Source organism: Mus caroli, unplaced genomic scaffold (assembly GCF_978045245.1).
Source record: "Mus caroli unplaced genomic scaffold, Mus_caroli_1 scaffold_13, whole genome shotgun sequence".
In the NCBI taxonomy this organism is placed as follows: domain Eukaryota; kingdom Metazoa; phylum Chordata; class Mammalia; order Rodentia; family Muridae; genus Mus; species Mus caroli.
The window spans coordinates 98863470-98875374 of NW_028227268.1; the positions used below are offsets into that span (position 1 = coordinate 98863470).

At 39.3% G+C, this 11905-nt stretch overlaps 2 pseudogenes; both read left to right on the plus strand.

Moving 5' to 3' along the window:
- Nucleotides 1-9874, plus strand: part of LOC110304172 (putative ATP-dependent RNA helicase DDX5) — an 80567-nt pseudogene extending 70693 nt beyond the window's left edge.
- On the plus strand, nt 8183-8283 carry LOC147001575 (U6 spliceosomal RNA; annotated as a pseudogene).
- Nucleotides 9875-11905: the final 2031 nt, after the last annotated feature.

Genomic DNA, 11905 nt, shown 5'->3' on the forward strand with positions numbered 1-11905 from the left:
CTTTATTGTTTCTACTTCCATTTTTAGATCCTGGTTGGTTTTATTCAATTGTTTCACCTGTTTAGTAGTGTTTTCCTATAACTCTTTAAGGGATTTTTGTGTTTCTTCTTTAAGGGCTTCTAGCTATTTACCTGTGTTTCCTGTATTTCTTTAAGGTGGTTACTTATTTCCTTCTTAAAGTCCTCCATCATTATCGTGGGAAGTGACTGTAGATCCATAACTTGCTTTTCTGGTGTGATGGTGTATCCAGGACTTGCTATGGTGGGAGAGTTGGGTTTTCATGATGCCAAGTTACCTTAGTTTCTGTGGCTTCTGTTCTTAGGCTTGCCTCCTGCCATCTGCTTATCTCAAGTGCTTGCTGCCCTCAATATATCTGATTGGAGCCTGTCCTTCCTATAAGCCAGGTTGATTCAGGACTCTTCAGAGTTCAGCTTTCTCTGTGATGCTGTGATTCTGGGCTTCTTTGAACCTGGGATTCTGGGTGTGTCAGAGTTCTTGGAAGTCAAGCTTCCTCTGAGACCCTGAAATCCTGGTGTGCCCAAGCTTCTGATATCCTGGTATCCTAAGATCCTTGGCATGTTACAGCACCTGGAAGTGGCGTCTCCTCTGGGGACCATGGGGCTGTATGATTGTGTTCGAACCCATGGTATACCAGCACCAATCAGAAGGATCACCATGCAGGGCTCCCGTGTCCTTGCTCCTGCTGTCACAGGCCAGTCACAATTGTTTTGGAACAGATGTTGTGTTCCACTCACCAGTGATCCTAAGATTCTGGGTGTGCTAGGGAGCCTGCGGTGTGGAGAGTCCTCTGGGGACTGTGGGACCATCTGCTGAGTTCGAGCCCAAGGTGGCCTACAGCTTGCACCGACCGGAAGCCCTGGTTTCTTTTTATAAACTCCAATACACACACAAACACACACACACACAGAGGGAGAGAGAGGGAGAGAGAGGGAGAGAGAGAGAGAGAGAGAGAGAGAGAGAGAGAGAGAGAGAGAGAGAGAGATATGTTTGCATATAAAATAAATATATGTAAAAAATGAAAACAATACAAAAACTTTTTAAATTATAAAGAATAGTGCAAATATTGCTTCTAGCCAATAGGGAATGAGGGGAATTGGTTTCACCCTCTACACCTAAAACAATTAAAAAACAAGCAACAGATATCGAATTAAAAATGTATTTTAGAGTAGTAACTACTTGTTAAATTCCAGGGTTCTCAAGGAAATAAACATGGAATCTTTATGATCCTCATTTTTCCATTCATTGCTGTGACAAAATATCTGAAAGTATGTAAAAGGGGCAAAGTTGTAATCTGCTCATGTTTTAATTCATGGTCACCTGGCCCAGTGAATTTGTGCTCATGGAGAGTCCTATCATGGTTAGGGAGAGTATGATAATCCTATCATGGTACTTGTCTTAGTTAGGGTTTTATTGCTGTGAAAAAACAGCATGACCAAGGCAGATTTTATAAAGGACAATATTTAATTGGGGCTGCCTTACAGTTTCAGATGGTCAGTCTATTATCATCATGGTGGAAAGCATGGCAGCATCTAGGCAGATATGTTGCTGAAGAAGGAACTAAGAGCTCTACATCTTAATCTGAACACAGACAGGAAGAGACTGTCTTCTGCAGGCAGACATGAGGAGGGTCTCTTCTGTACTGGGCAGAGCTTGAGCATAGGACCTCAAAGCCTACCCCCACACTTCTTCCACAAGGCCACAAGTCCTAGTAGGAGAATTTCACATAGGCCAAACATATTTAAATCATCAAATTCTACTCCTTGGTCCCACATGAGTTTATGGGAGCCATACCTAGCCAGAGCATAATACAAAATACATTTAATCCAACTTCAAAAGTCCCCATAGTCTCTCATGGTCTCAACACTGTTTGAAGTTCAAAGACTCTTCTGAGATTGATGCAATCTCTTAACTGTAATCCCTATAAGGTCAAAATTTAAAAAGCAGATCATAGACTTCCAACATCATGAGATATATACATTACCATTCTAAAATGTCATAGTGGGGAAATACTGGACTAAGCCAAGACCTAAACCAGGTAGGCAAACTTTAAATTCTGCATCTCCATGTCTGATGTCAAAGTGTTTTTCAGATCTCCAACTCCTTCTATCTTTGTTGACTGCAACAACCTTCTTTTTCTTGGGCTGGTTTCTACTTCTTGGTGGCAGCTTTCATCAGCAGGTACCCCATGGCTCTGACATCTCAATATCTTGGAGTATCCAAGGCCACTTTGACCTTAGAGCTTCTTGTTCCAATGTCTAGGATCTACAGATGATATGATCTTCTGTAGTCCTCCAAAAGAGGAGTTCATCACTTCCTCAGCTCTGCCCTATATAGTACTCTAGGTTTTTGTTGACTCTATTCCATTACTGCCGATGGTCTTGGTGGTCATCCCTTGGTACTGACATCTCCAGTATGGTCAGGCCCCTCACAGCAATACCCAGTCTCTGGTACCAACTTCTGTCTTCATTAGGGTTTTACTGCTATGGAGAGACAACATGACCAAAGCAACTTTTATAAAGAATACCATTTAATTTGGGCTGCCTTACAGTTTCAGATGTTCAGTCCATTATCATCATGGCAGAAAGTATGGGAACATGCAGGCAAATATGGTGCTGGAGAGGAGCTGAGTTCTATATCTTGATCCAAAGACAACCAAGAAGAGACTGTCTTCCACAAGCAGCCAGGAAGAGGGTCTCTTCTGCATTGGGCAGGGCTTAAGCATAAGACATTAAAACCCACCACCACAGTGATGCACTTCCTCCAATAAGGCTACATCTACTCCAACAATGCCTCACCTCATAATAGTAGCCCTTTCTATGTGTCAAGCATATTCAAACCTTCATAGCACTTGAGAAGAAAAAGAGAGTAAGGAATGTGAAATTTAATACTTTAAGCACACACCCCCAACCCCACATCCCACCCCCACCAAGACTTTCTACTAAACTCCACTTGGCAATAATACCATAAAGTGGCAGCCACAACTTGGACACATGAGGCTTTGAGCATGATTTAGATCCAAATTCACAGTATTTTCCCCCAAATTACCACTTGCAGAAGGTTCCAGATCACTGTGCAAGGAGAGGGATTTTCATGGAGTCCAGTGCTCTTCCAGGACACTGGTTTTCTTATTGATAGTGAAAGTATCCAGGGAAGATACTGTTGGAGGAGTGCTGCAGAGACACGAACTGGGTGGTAGCTTAGGAAGGTCCATGCAGGATTTGGCAGAACAGTGACCTGCTAGAGGAAATTTGGGAACTAAGCAATTCCAGCAGGGGTGAGGAGTGGGGCAATAGGGGGTGGAAATAGCAAAAAAGCATAGGGCCTCTCTGCCAGCCAGGGTCAAGAACAATAATTGTACAAATGAAGGTTTTTGCTTTAGTGGTGGGAAAATTAGTTCTAAACTACTCTGATCTGGCCTGATAAATACAGGTATGATCTACAAGACTCAAACTACTTCCAAATAATTTTATAATATCTCAGAATAAAGCTCAAAATATTTATAAGAACACTAAAATACCATACCAGTTAGAACCAAAGGTAAGCGACCCACCTGCCAGCTGAACTGTCCCATACCCAAGATTCGGTTCCCAAAGACCTATTCCACCCTCATTCCATCTCACTGCAAAGCTCTCCCCATGCTGTATCCCTGGCTCCAACATAGGTGGAGTTCTGCTCTCTAGGTTCAGACCACACCAGTCAGAAGAACTAGTGTCATTTGAAGATCATATGCAGACCAAGCAAACCAGAAATAAAAGGTAGGCGAGCCGGGCGTGGTGGCGCACGCCTTTAATCCCAGCACTCGGGAGACAGAGGCAGGCAGATTTCTGAGTTCGAGGCCAGCCTGGTCTACAAAGTGAGTTCCAGGACAGCCAGGGCTATACAGAAAAACCCTGTCTCGAAAAACCAAAAAAAAAAAAAAAAAAGGTAGGCGAACTCAGTCAGAGTTTCTTTGGTGGACCAGAGACCACACCAGCCACCAGAACCCGAGACAGGAAGCCTATTTGTAGGCCTCTTCCTCTCACTCATAGTTCCCAATTTCCATCCCCCTCTTCATCAATATAGCCCATCCCCCAAACCCCCAGCTCAGGCAGAAACCTCCTGCTACACCCAAAGCCAAGCTAGCCACCTTAAGTCCAGCCCCTTAGACAGAGGCTGCCTACTGAGTCAGAGATCATGCCAGTGGCCAGAAATTAGGGTACAAAAACTAGACAGTCAAATAGGAAACAAAAACCAAAGAACAAAACACCAATCCAATAGAGACAAACTCAGAAGTCAGCACCTAAACCTATAGTCATCCTAAACCCAGATACCCCAAATGCCAGTGTAAGAACACATTCAAAATAGCCAGGGCAACATGGCATGACCAGAGCCTAGCTATTCTGCAACACCAAATATTGGATTTTACAATATAGCTGAAGCACAAGAAAATGACCTAAAAAATAACTTTATGGAGATGATAGAGGTCCTTAAAAGGAAATGAAAAAAAAATCCCTTTACATTTTTGAGGAACCTCCCTGGCAATTGGAAAAGAGACACCTTGTTGTTGGTGCTGTTCTTCTTCAAGGGCAGAGCAGATGACAATTCTTTGTTCATCCTAGATTTATGCCCTGCTTGGTGGCCAAAGGTGTGCATGGTGTGAAACTCACAAGGAATTAATACAAAGTTTTTAAAGGTCAAGAAAAAGACAAATAAAAATTGGAGGAATTCAATAAATTATTTAAAGAATGCCAAGAAAGCCAACAAATAATCAAACAAACAAGTGAAGGAAACTGTTCAAGTCCTGAAAATGGAAATAGAAGCAATAAAGAAAATGAAAATTAGATATCCTGGCAAGCCTAGCAGCCATGAGGTTGGCCTTATCTTCTGATGCTCCATCTTCTGGTTCACACCTCTACCTGCAATCCCAGATCTGCACTCCATTACCCAGGACACAGCTCAGCCTGCCTCTAGGCTGCCTACTACACCCAAGACAACCAGCTCTGCATGCTTCCCTGGAGGCCCACTGCCACCCAATCAGAGGCCTGCTGTCACCCAAGACAATTAAAGGCCTGCTGCCATTAGAGACTACTAGCTATACCTGAAGTCCCAGAGTCAAGCTACCAGGCAGGCAAACACCAGAGACAACCAGACAGTTAAAGGCAAGCATGAGAACAGAATTAAGAAAAGCCAGGGCAATAGGGTACTATCAGAACCCAGCTCTCCTACTACAGCAAGCCCTGCATATCCTAACATACCTTAAGAGCAAGACAATGAGCTTAAATAGAATCTTATGGAGATTATGAGACATTTAAAGGGGAAATAAATAAATTTTCGAAAGAAAAACAGGAAAATACAATCAAATGAATAAATAGAAAGAAATACAGGAAAATACAGCCAAAGAGGGGAAGAAAATAAATAAAACTATTCAAGACCTCAAAATGGAAATAGAATCAATAAAGAAAACACAGAGGCAATACTAGAGATAGAAAACTTAGGAAAGAGAACAGGAATTACAAACAAAAACATCACCAACAGAATGCAAGAAATGGAAGAGAGAATCTCAGGGGTAGAAGATATCATAGAAGAAATACAAACATTGATCAAACAAAATGTCAAATCTAAAAAGTTTCTAAGACAACACTTCCAGGAAACTTGGGACACTATGAAAATACCAAACCTATGAATAATAAGAATAGAAGAGGATTCTCAGATTAAAGGCTAAAAATAGCTTCAACAAAATCATAGAAGAAAATTTCCCTATAGTGAATGACTACTGTGCCAAGAATAATATTAAAGACTTCCTAAAATTCAATAGAAATAAATGTACAACATGCCCAACCTTATGGGGTCCAATGAAAGCTATGCCAAGAGAAAAGTTCCTGTGCCTTCATAAAGAAATTGAAGAGTTCTCATGCTAGTGATATAACAGCAAACCTGAAAGTTCTAGGGGAAAATCAAAAGAACAAAAAGACAAGAAAAAAAAAAAAAAAAGCAAACACACCAAATCTCAGAGTAGTAGATGTAAGGAAATAATCAGACAGGGAGCCAAAAATCGATAAAATAGAGACAAAGAGCAATACAAAGAATCAATGAAAAAAAGAGTTGATTTACTGAGAAAATCAACAAGGTAGACAAACACTTATCCAAACTAACTAAAAGACAGAGAGACAATATCCAAAATAACAAAATTAGAAAAGAAAGGAGGGCATAACAATAGACACTGAGAAAAATCTAAAGAACCATTGGGTCATACTTCAAAAACCTATAATGCACCTAATTAGAAAATCTGAAAGAAATGGATGATTTTCTAGATAGATATCACTTACCAAAGTTAAACAACAACAACAAAATCAGGTAAACTACTTAAGTAGTCCTATAACCTGTAAAAACAAACATAGAATTATTCATTAAAAGTCTCCCAACCAAAATAGTCTAAGACCAGATGGTTTTAGAGTAGATTTCTATCAACTTTCAAAGAATAGCTAGTACCAATACTCCTCAAATTATTCCACAAAGTACAAACAGAATAAACAATGTCAATTTTATTTTAAAAGGCCATAGTCACCCTGATACCCAAACCACATAAAGATTTAACAAAGAAAGAGAATTACAGACCAATTTCCCTCATGAACATTGATGAAAAGACAAACAAAAAAAACCAAAACCTCAATAAAGTAATTGCAAACTGAATCCAAGAATAAAATAAGATCATCTTCTATGATCAAATAGGCTTTATTCCAGAGACACAGAGGTGTTTCAATAGATGTTGATGTAATCCATCATATAAACAAACTGAATGAAGAAAACCATATGATCATCTCATTTGATGCTGAAAAGGCCTTTGACAAAATCTAACACCTCTTCATGATATATGTCTTAAAGAGATCATGGATAAAAGTGACATACTTCATACAATAAAGACAATTTATAGCAAGCCTATACCCAACAACAAATTAAATGAAGAGAAACTTAAAGCAATTCCACTACAATTGCATTAAGTTTGCAGTCAGGAACAAGAGAAGGCTGTCTACTTTCTCCATATCTATTTATTATATAGTACTTGAGGAGTAAACTTGGCAAAGACTCATAGTAATGGGCCATCTTCTGTAACCAAGGTCTCAAGTAGAGGGATTAGGACACCGACACAGCCAAAAAACCTTCACCCTACAGTTTATCCTGCCTGCAGAGTGTTCTGGGATCAGAACATAGCATAAACATCATTAGAGAGACCAGAGAGACTTCATCCAGCAACTGATGGGAATGGATGCAGAGTCCTCCAGCCAAGCATTAGGTAGAGCTTGAGGACTCCTGCAGAGGAGGGAGAGGAATGATCAGAGAAACCAGAGAGGACAGTGACACTAGGAGAACACAATCCACAAAATCAAGTGACTGGGACTCATAAAGAGTGGCAGAGATCAGGGAAGTTGGAGGGGTATGACCTAGGTCCTCTGCATATATGTTAGGGCTGATTAGCTTGGTGTTCTTGTAGGATTCCTAATAGTGGGGAAGCGAGTTGTTTCTGACTCTTTTGTCTGCTTGCAGTACCTTTTTCTTCCTACTTAATTGATTTGTCCAGCCTTGATGTGATGGTGTATGCCTGGTATATTGTAACTTGCTATGCCATGTTTGGTTGGTGTTCCTGGAAGGCCTGTTCTTTTCTAAGGGAAGTTGGATGTGGTGTGGATCTGGGGAAGAAAGGAGATTGGGGGAGTGGAGAGACTGAGGAATGGAGGGAGTAGAAACTGTAATTGAGATGTAATATGTGAGAGAAGAATAAATTTTTAAAAAGAACAGTCAAATATGTAACATCTAACAAGATCAAATTCATAATCTCTACTGTCCCATTAAAATCATCAGGCCTACAAAAAGTAGAAAAATATTATGATAAGTAAAAGAAAATTAAAAAACTCAAACAGAGCCAGGCATGGTGGTGCACACCTTTAATCCCAGCACTCAGGAGGCAGAGGCAGGTGGATTTCTGAGTTCGAGGCCAACCTGGTCTACAAAGTAAGTTCCAGGACAGCCAGGGCTATACAGAGAAACCCTGTCTCAAAACAAACAAACAAACAAAAACTTAAACAGACCCATGATAGAATTAGTAGACAAGCATATTAAAAGTAATTAAAATGATATTTGTTAACAGGTAAAAAGTGAAAGATTCCTTACTCTGGAAGGAAACACTATATTACACAGACACATACATACTACATATTACACCAGAGAAAATTAGTATGTCTCCTGAACAAGGATGGCAGAAAAACTTGTGAAACACTCCATACTTTCAGAGAGGTATGGAAATCGGTGTTGCAACACCTGGAAGACTGATGGACATTTGAAAGTGTGGAGCAACCTATCTGAGAACAACCTATCTTAACTTTGTGAAGCTGATAGAATGCTTGACATGGGCTTTGAACACCAATCAGGCAAATCATGAATCAAATAAGACCTGATAGGCAAACATTAATGTAGAGTGCAATCTGGCCAAAAGAAGTAAGACAGCTCGATGAAGATTTCCTGACAGACTATATTCATATCAATATTGGTGCACTAGAACTGAGCACAAGACATAACAAAGACTGTGGATATATGTCATGATGTAGAAAAGGGTGAAATAAGTTTTCATCTAATGATCATGCATGAGGAGAATAAAACCATTGTGGTTTTTTGTTTGTTTGTTTGCTTTTTAATGAAAAGAAAATTCGATGAACTTACCAGAAAATTGAGGAGGAATGGTGCCCTACCATGGGCATCTATATTGACAAGAATCAACAGGAGCATGGCTAGGTTCTAAATAAATTCAAACATGGAAAAGCTCCTATTCTGATTGCAATCCATATGGCCTCGAGAGGTATCGATGTGGAGGATGTGAAATTTGTCATCAATTATAACTATCCTACTTCCTCAGGGGGTTATATTCATCATATTGGAAGACATGCTCACACTACCAAACCAGGCACAGCACATACATAAAGCAAGTGGGCAACTGTCTTAGGATTTCTGCTGCTGTGAAAAGGAAATAAGACCACAGCAACTCTTATAAAGAAAAACATTTAATTGTGACTGGCTTACAGTTTCAGAGGTTTAACCATGGCAAGAAGCATGACAGCATGCAGGTAGACATGGTGTTGGAGAAGGGGCTTAGAATTCTACATCTTGATCCAAAGACAGCTGAAGAAGACTAAGACACACTGGCTTGTCTTGAGTTTGTAAGATTTCAAAGCCTGCCTCCACAGTGACAGGCTTCCTCCAACAAGGCCACACCTTCTAATAGTGTCACTGACTATGGGCTAAGCATTCACACACAGGAGTCTATGGGGGCCATTCCTACTCAAATTACTATAGTGGGTGACCTTATCACTGTGCTTCAGGAAGTTAATCAAGCTATTAATCCCAAGCTGCTTCAATTGGTTGAAGACAGAGGCAGAGGTTGTTCCAGAGGTAGAGTAGGCATGTTCCTCTTGACAGAAACTCATCTTTAGAGACAGGGAAAATTCTGACAGATTATTCTAGTCTGTTTTACAGAGATTTGTGACTAAAACTCAGAATGGTGTTTATAGTGATGTAAATTATACCAGCGGGAGTGTTGGAAGTAATTTTCGATCTGCTGCTATTCAGACCAGTTTTAGGACTAGTAACCCAACAGGGACTTAGCAGAAGTTATGATAGCACTTGACAATATGGAAGCAATGCTGCAAATTTGCACAAAGATCTGTACCAACAGGCATATGCATATGTGCACAAAGATATGCACCAACAGTCATATGCATAGTCTGCTTCTGCAGCTCCTGTGCCTATGATTGGCTATCTACAGCCACAAGATATTCTCAATAACTATTCTTCATATTATATATTATCAGATAAGATAGGTATTTAAGAAACATGGAAGACACAGTCATGGCTGCACTGCAACAGTAATTATGGCACACCTTTTTTCACAATTTAAAATGGATATTTCTCTACATTTCTAAAATAATTTATAGGTTTTTTTGTAGTAAAAAATGTAAGCAGCATTTTCACAAAACAGTGATCTCAAATACAATAAATGAAGTTTTTGTTTGACCTTCCGATAAAAGAGATTTGAAGAAAAAAAAATGAAGAAAAAAGAGAGACTTAAAAAGGATAAAAGAGTATTTTGTCATGCCACTTGAAATCTGAAAAATAATATTTGTAAAACAACCCAAGTCAAACTTGTAAAGATAGAAACTTCGAGGTCTGAGATGAAGCATATTCTAGATCAGATGAAGAGCAGGTTAAACGCTGTTAAATAGAAAATTAGCACATTGAAGACTTGTCAATAGAAATTTTCCAAGTAGGAAAAAATGGAGAAACTACAAGCTGTGGGCCGATGAGAAGAGGCCAGCTGTTCATGTCTCTGAGACTCTGAAAGCAGTCAAGAAATGATAGTGAGGAAGATTGGCCACACATTTTAAATATGTTTGAAAAGCAGAAATTTCAAACACACACACACACACCAGCAGTAAACTATGTTAAGGCACATCATTATCAAATGTCTTAAAAATGAATGATAAAGAAGAAAAGTACATTCACCCAGAACAGAGAGTTGAATGGAGAAAAGTTTTACTTGGAAATAACATGAGCTAGAACACAGTGGAGTGACATATCCATTGTCATTGAATGGAGAGCCAAGTTGTCAATATAAAAAAGACCATTAAAATAAGGGCAGAATGAGGATATTATAAAATATAAGAAAGCTAAAATAATTCTCAACCAGAAGACATCCATTACATGAAGTGGCAAATAATTAAAGCAGGAGAAAAAATGATAGAAGATACAAATTGAATTGCACAGAAATATGAAGAGTACTAGAAAAGAAAGCTAAATGGTTAGATTAACAAAATATATTTTAGATTGTATAAATTACTTAAAAGACAATTGGTTGTTTAACACAAAATCAAGTTTAAATCTATTGTGAGTTTTATAATATATATGCAAGTATAATAGCACAAAGGCCAAGAGAGGAGAAATGTCAGTCTGTTTTTACAAAGTATACACACTATATGCATAAAGCAGTATGGCTTTACTTCACAATAGATACAATGAAGCATTATGCTATGAAGTGGGCATCACTTCATATAAACAAGAGGGGCAGCTACAGAAAGAACACCCATTTAGCTTGCAAAAACAGAAAACTCCTCAAGTGCCATAGTGAGGTATGTATAACTGTCAAGATAGTATATGGATAAAGTAGGTACCTAACTGAATGTATAGTTGACATGAACATGGCATTATCAGGAACCTAATGCCCTAGACCCAAGGGTAAGGCAAGGCCTTCCCTAGGTCAGACTCTGGGAAATGGCAAAGTCTTCTCCTGGTCCAAGCATAGATGACACTGTATGCAGATATCTACCATACCTTCCTCCTCAAATTTCAGCAGCCTGAGATGTCTCCCCTAAAGACACCCCTCTCAAAATTAGCTATCCTGCCTCCTTATTCATTCGGCTATATGTAATATAATAAACATGCCTCCTTCTTCAGCTATATATAATAAACATGCCATGTTTCTGGGTTGCTGGTACATCTCTCTAAAAGTGCATAGCCAAGCTGATTCTAGCCTTCCTGTATGTGTGTCTGTCCTTTCTTTATTCCCTGTTGCCCCAGTCAGGTCAATCCCAAATTGATGCAGGTTGTGGCACAGCTAAAGCTATTTCAAACCTGCATTCTTCTATTGTCCATCTGAGTGTCACAAGGACAGTTCACTGGGGCTTACTGGTGCTACATCTCTCACAAAATGACATCATGAAGTGGCATCATTATACTAAGTATTATTCTAGCTTATATTTTCCTCTTCAACCAGACAATTGTAATTTATTATTACATAAATTACATCTTATAACTTGAAGTCGGTTGTATGTAGACTTCACCGATGTATCATATTTCTTATTGG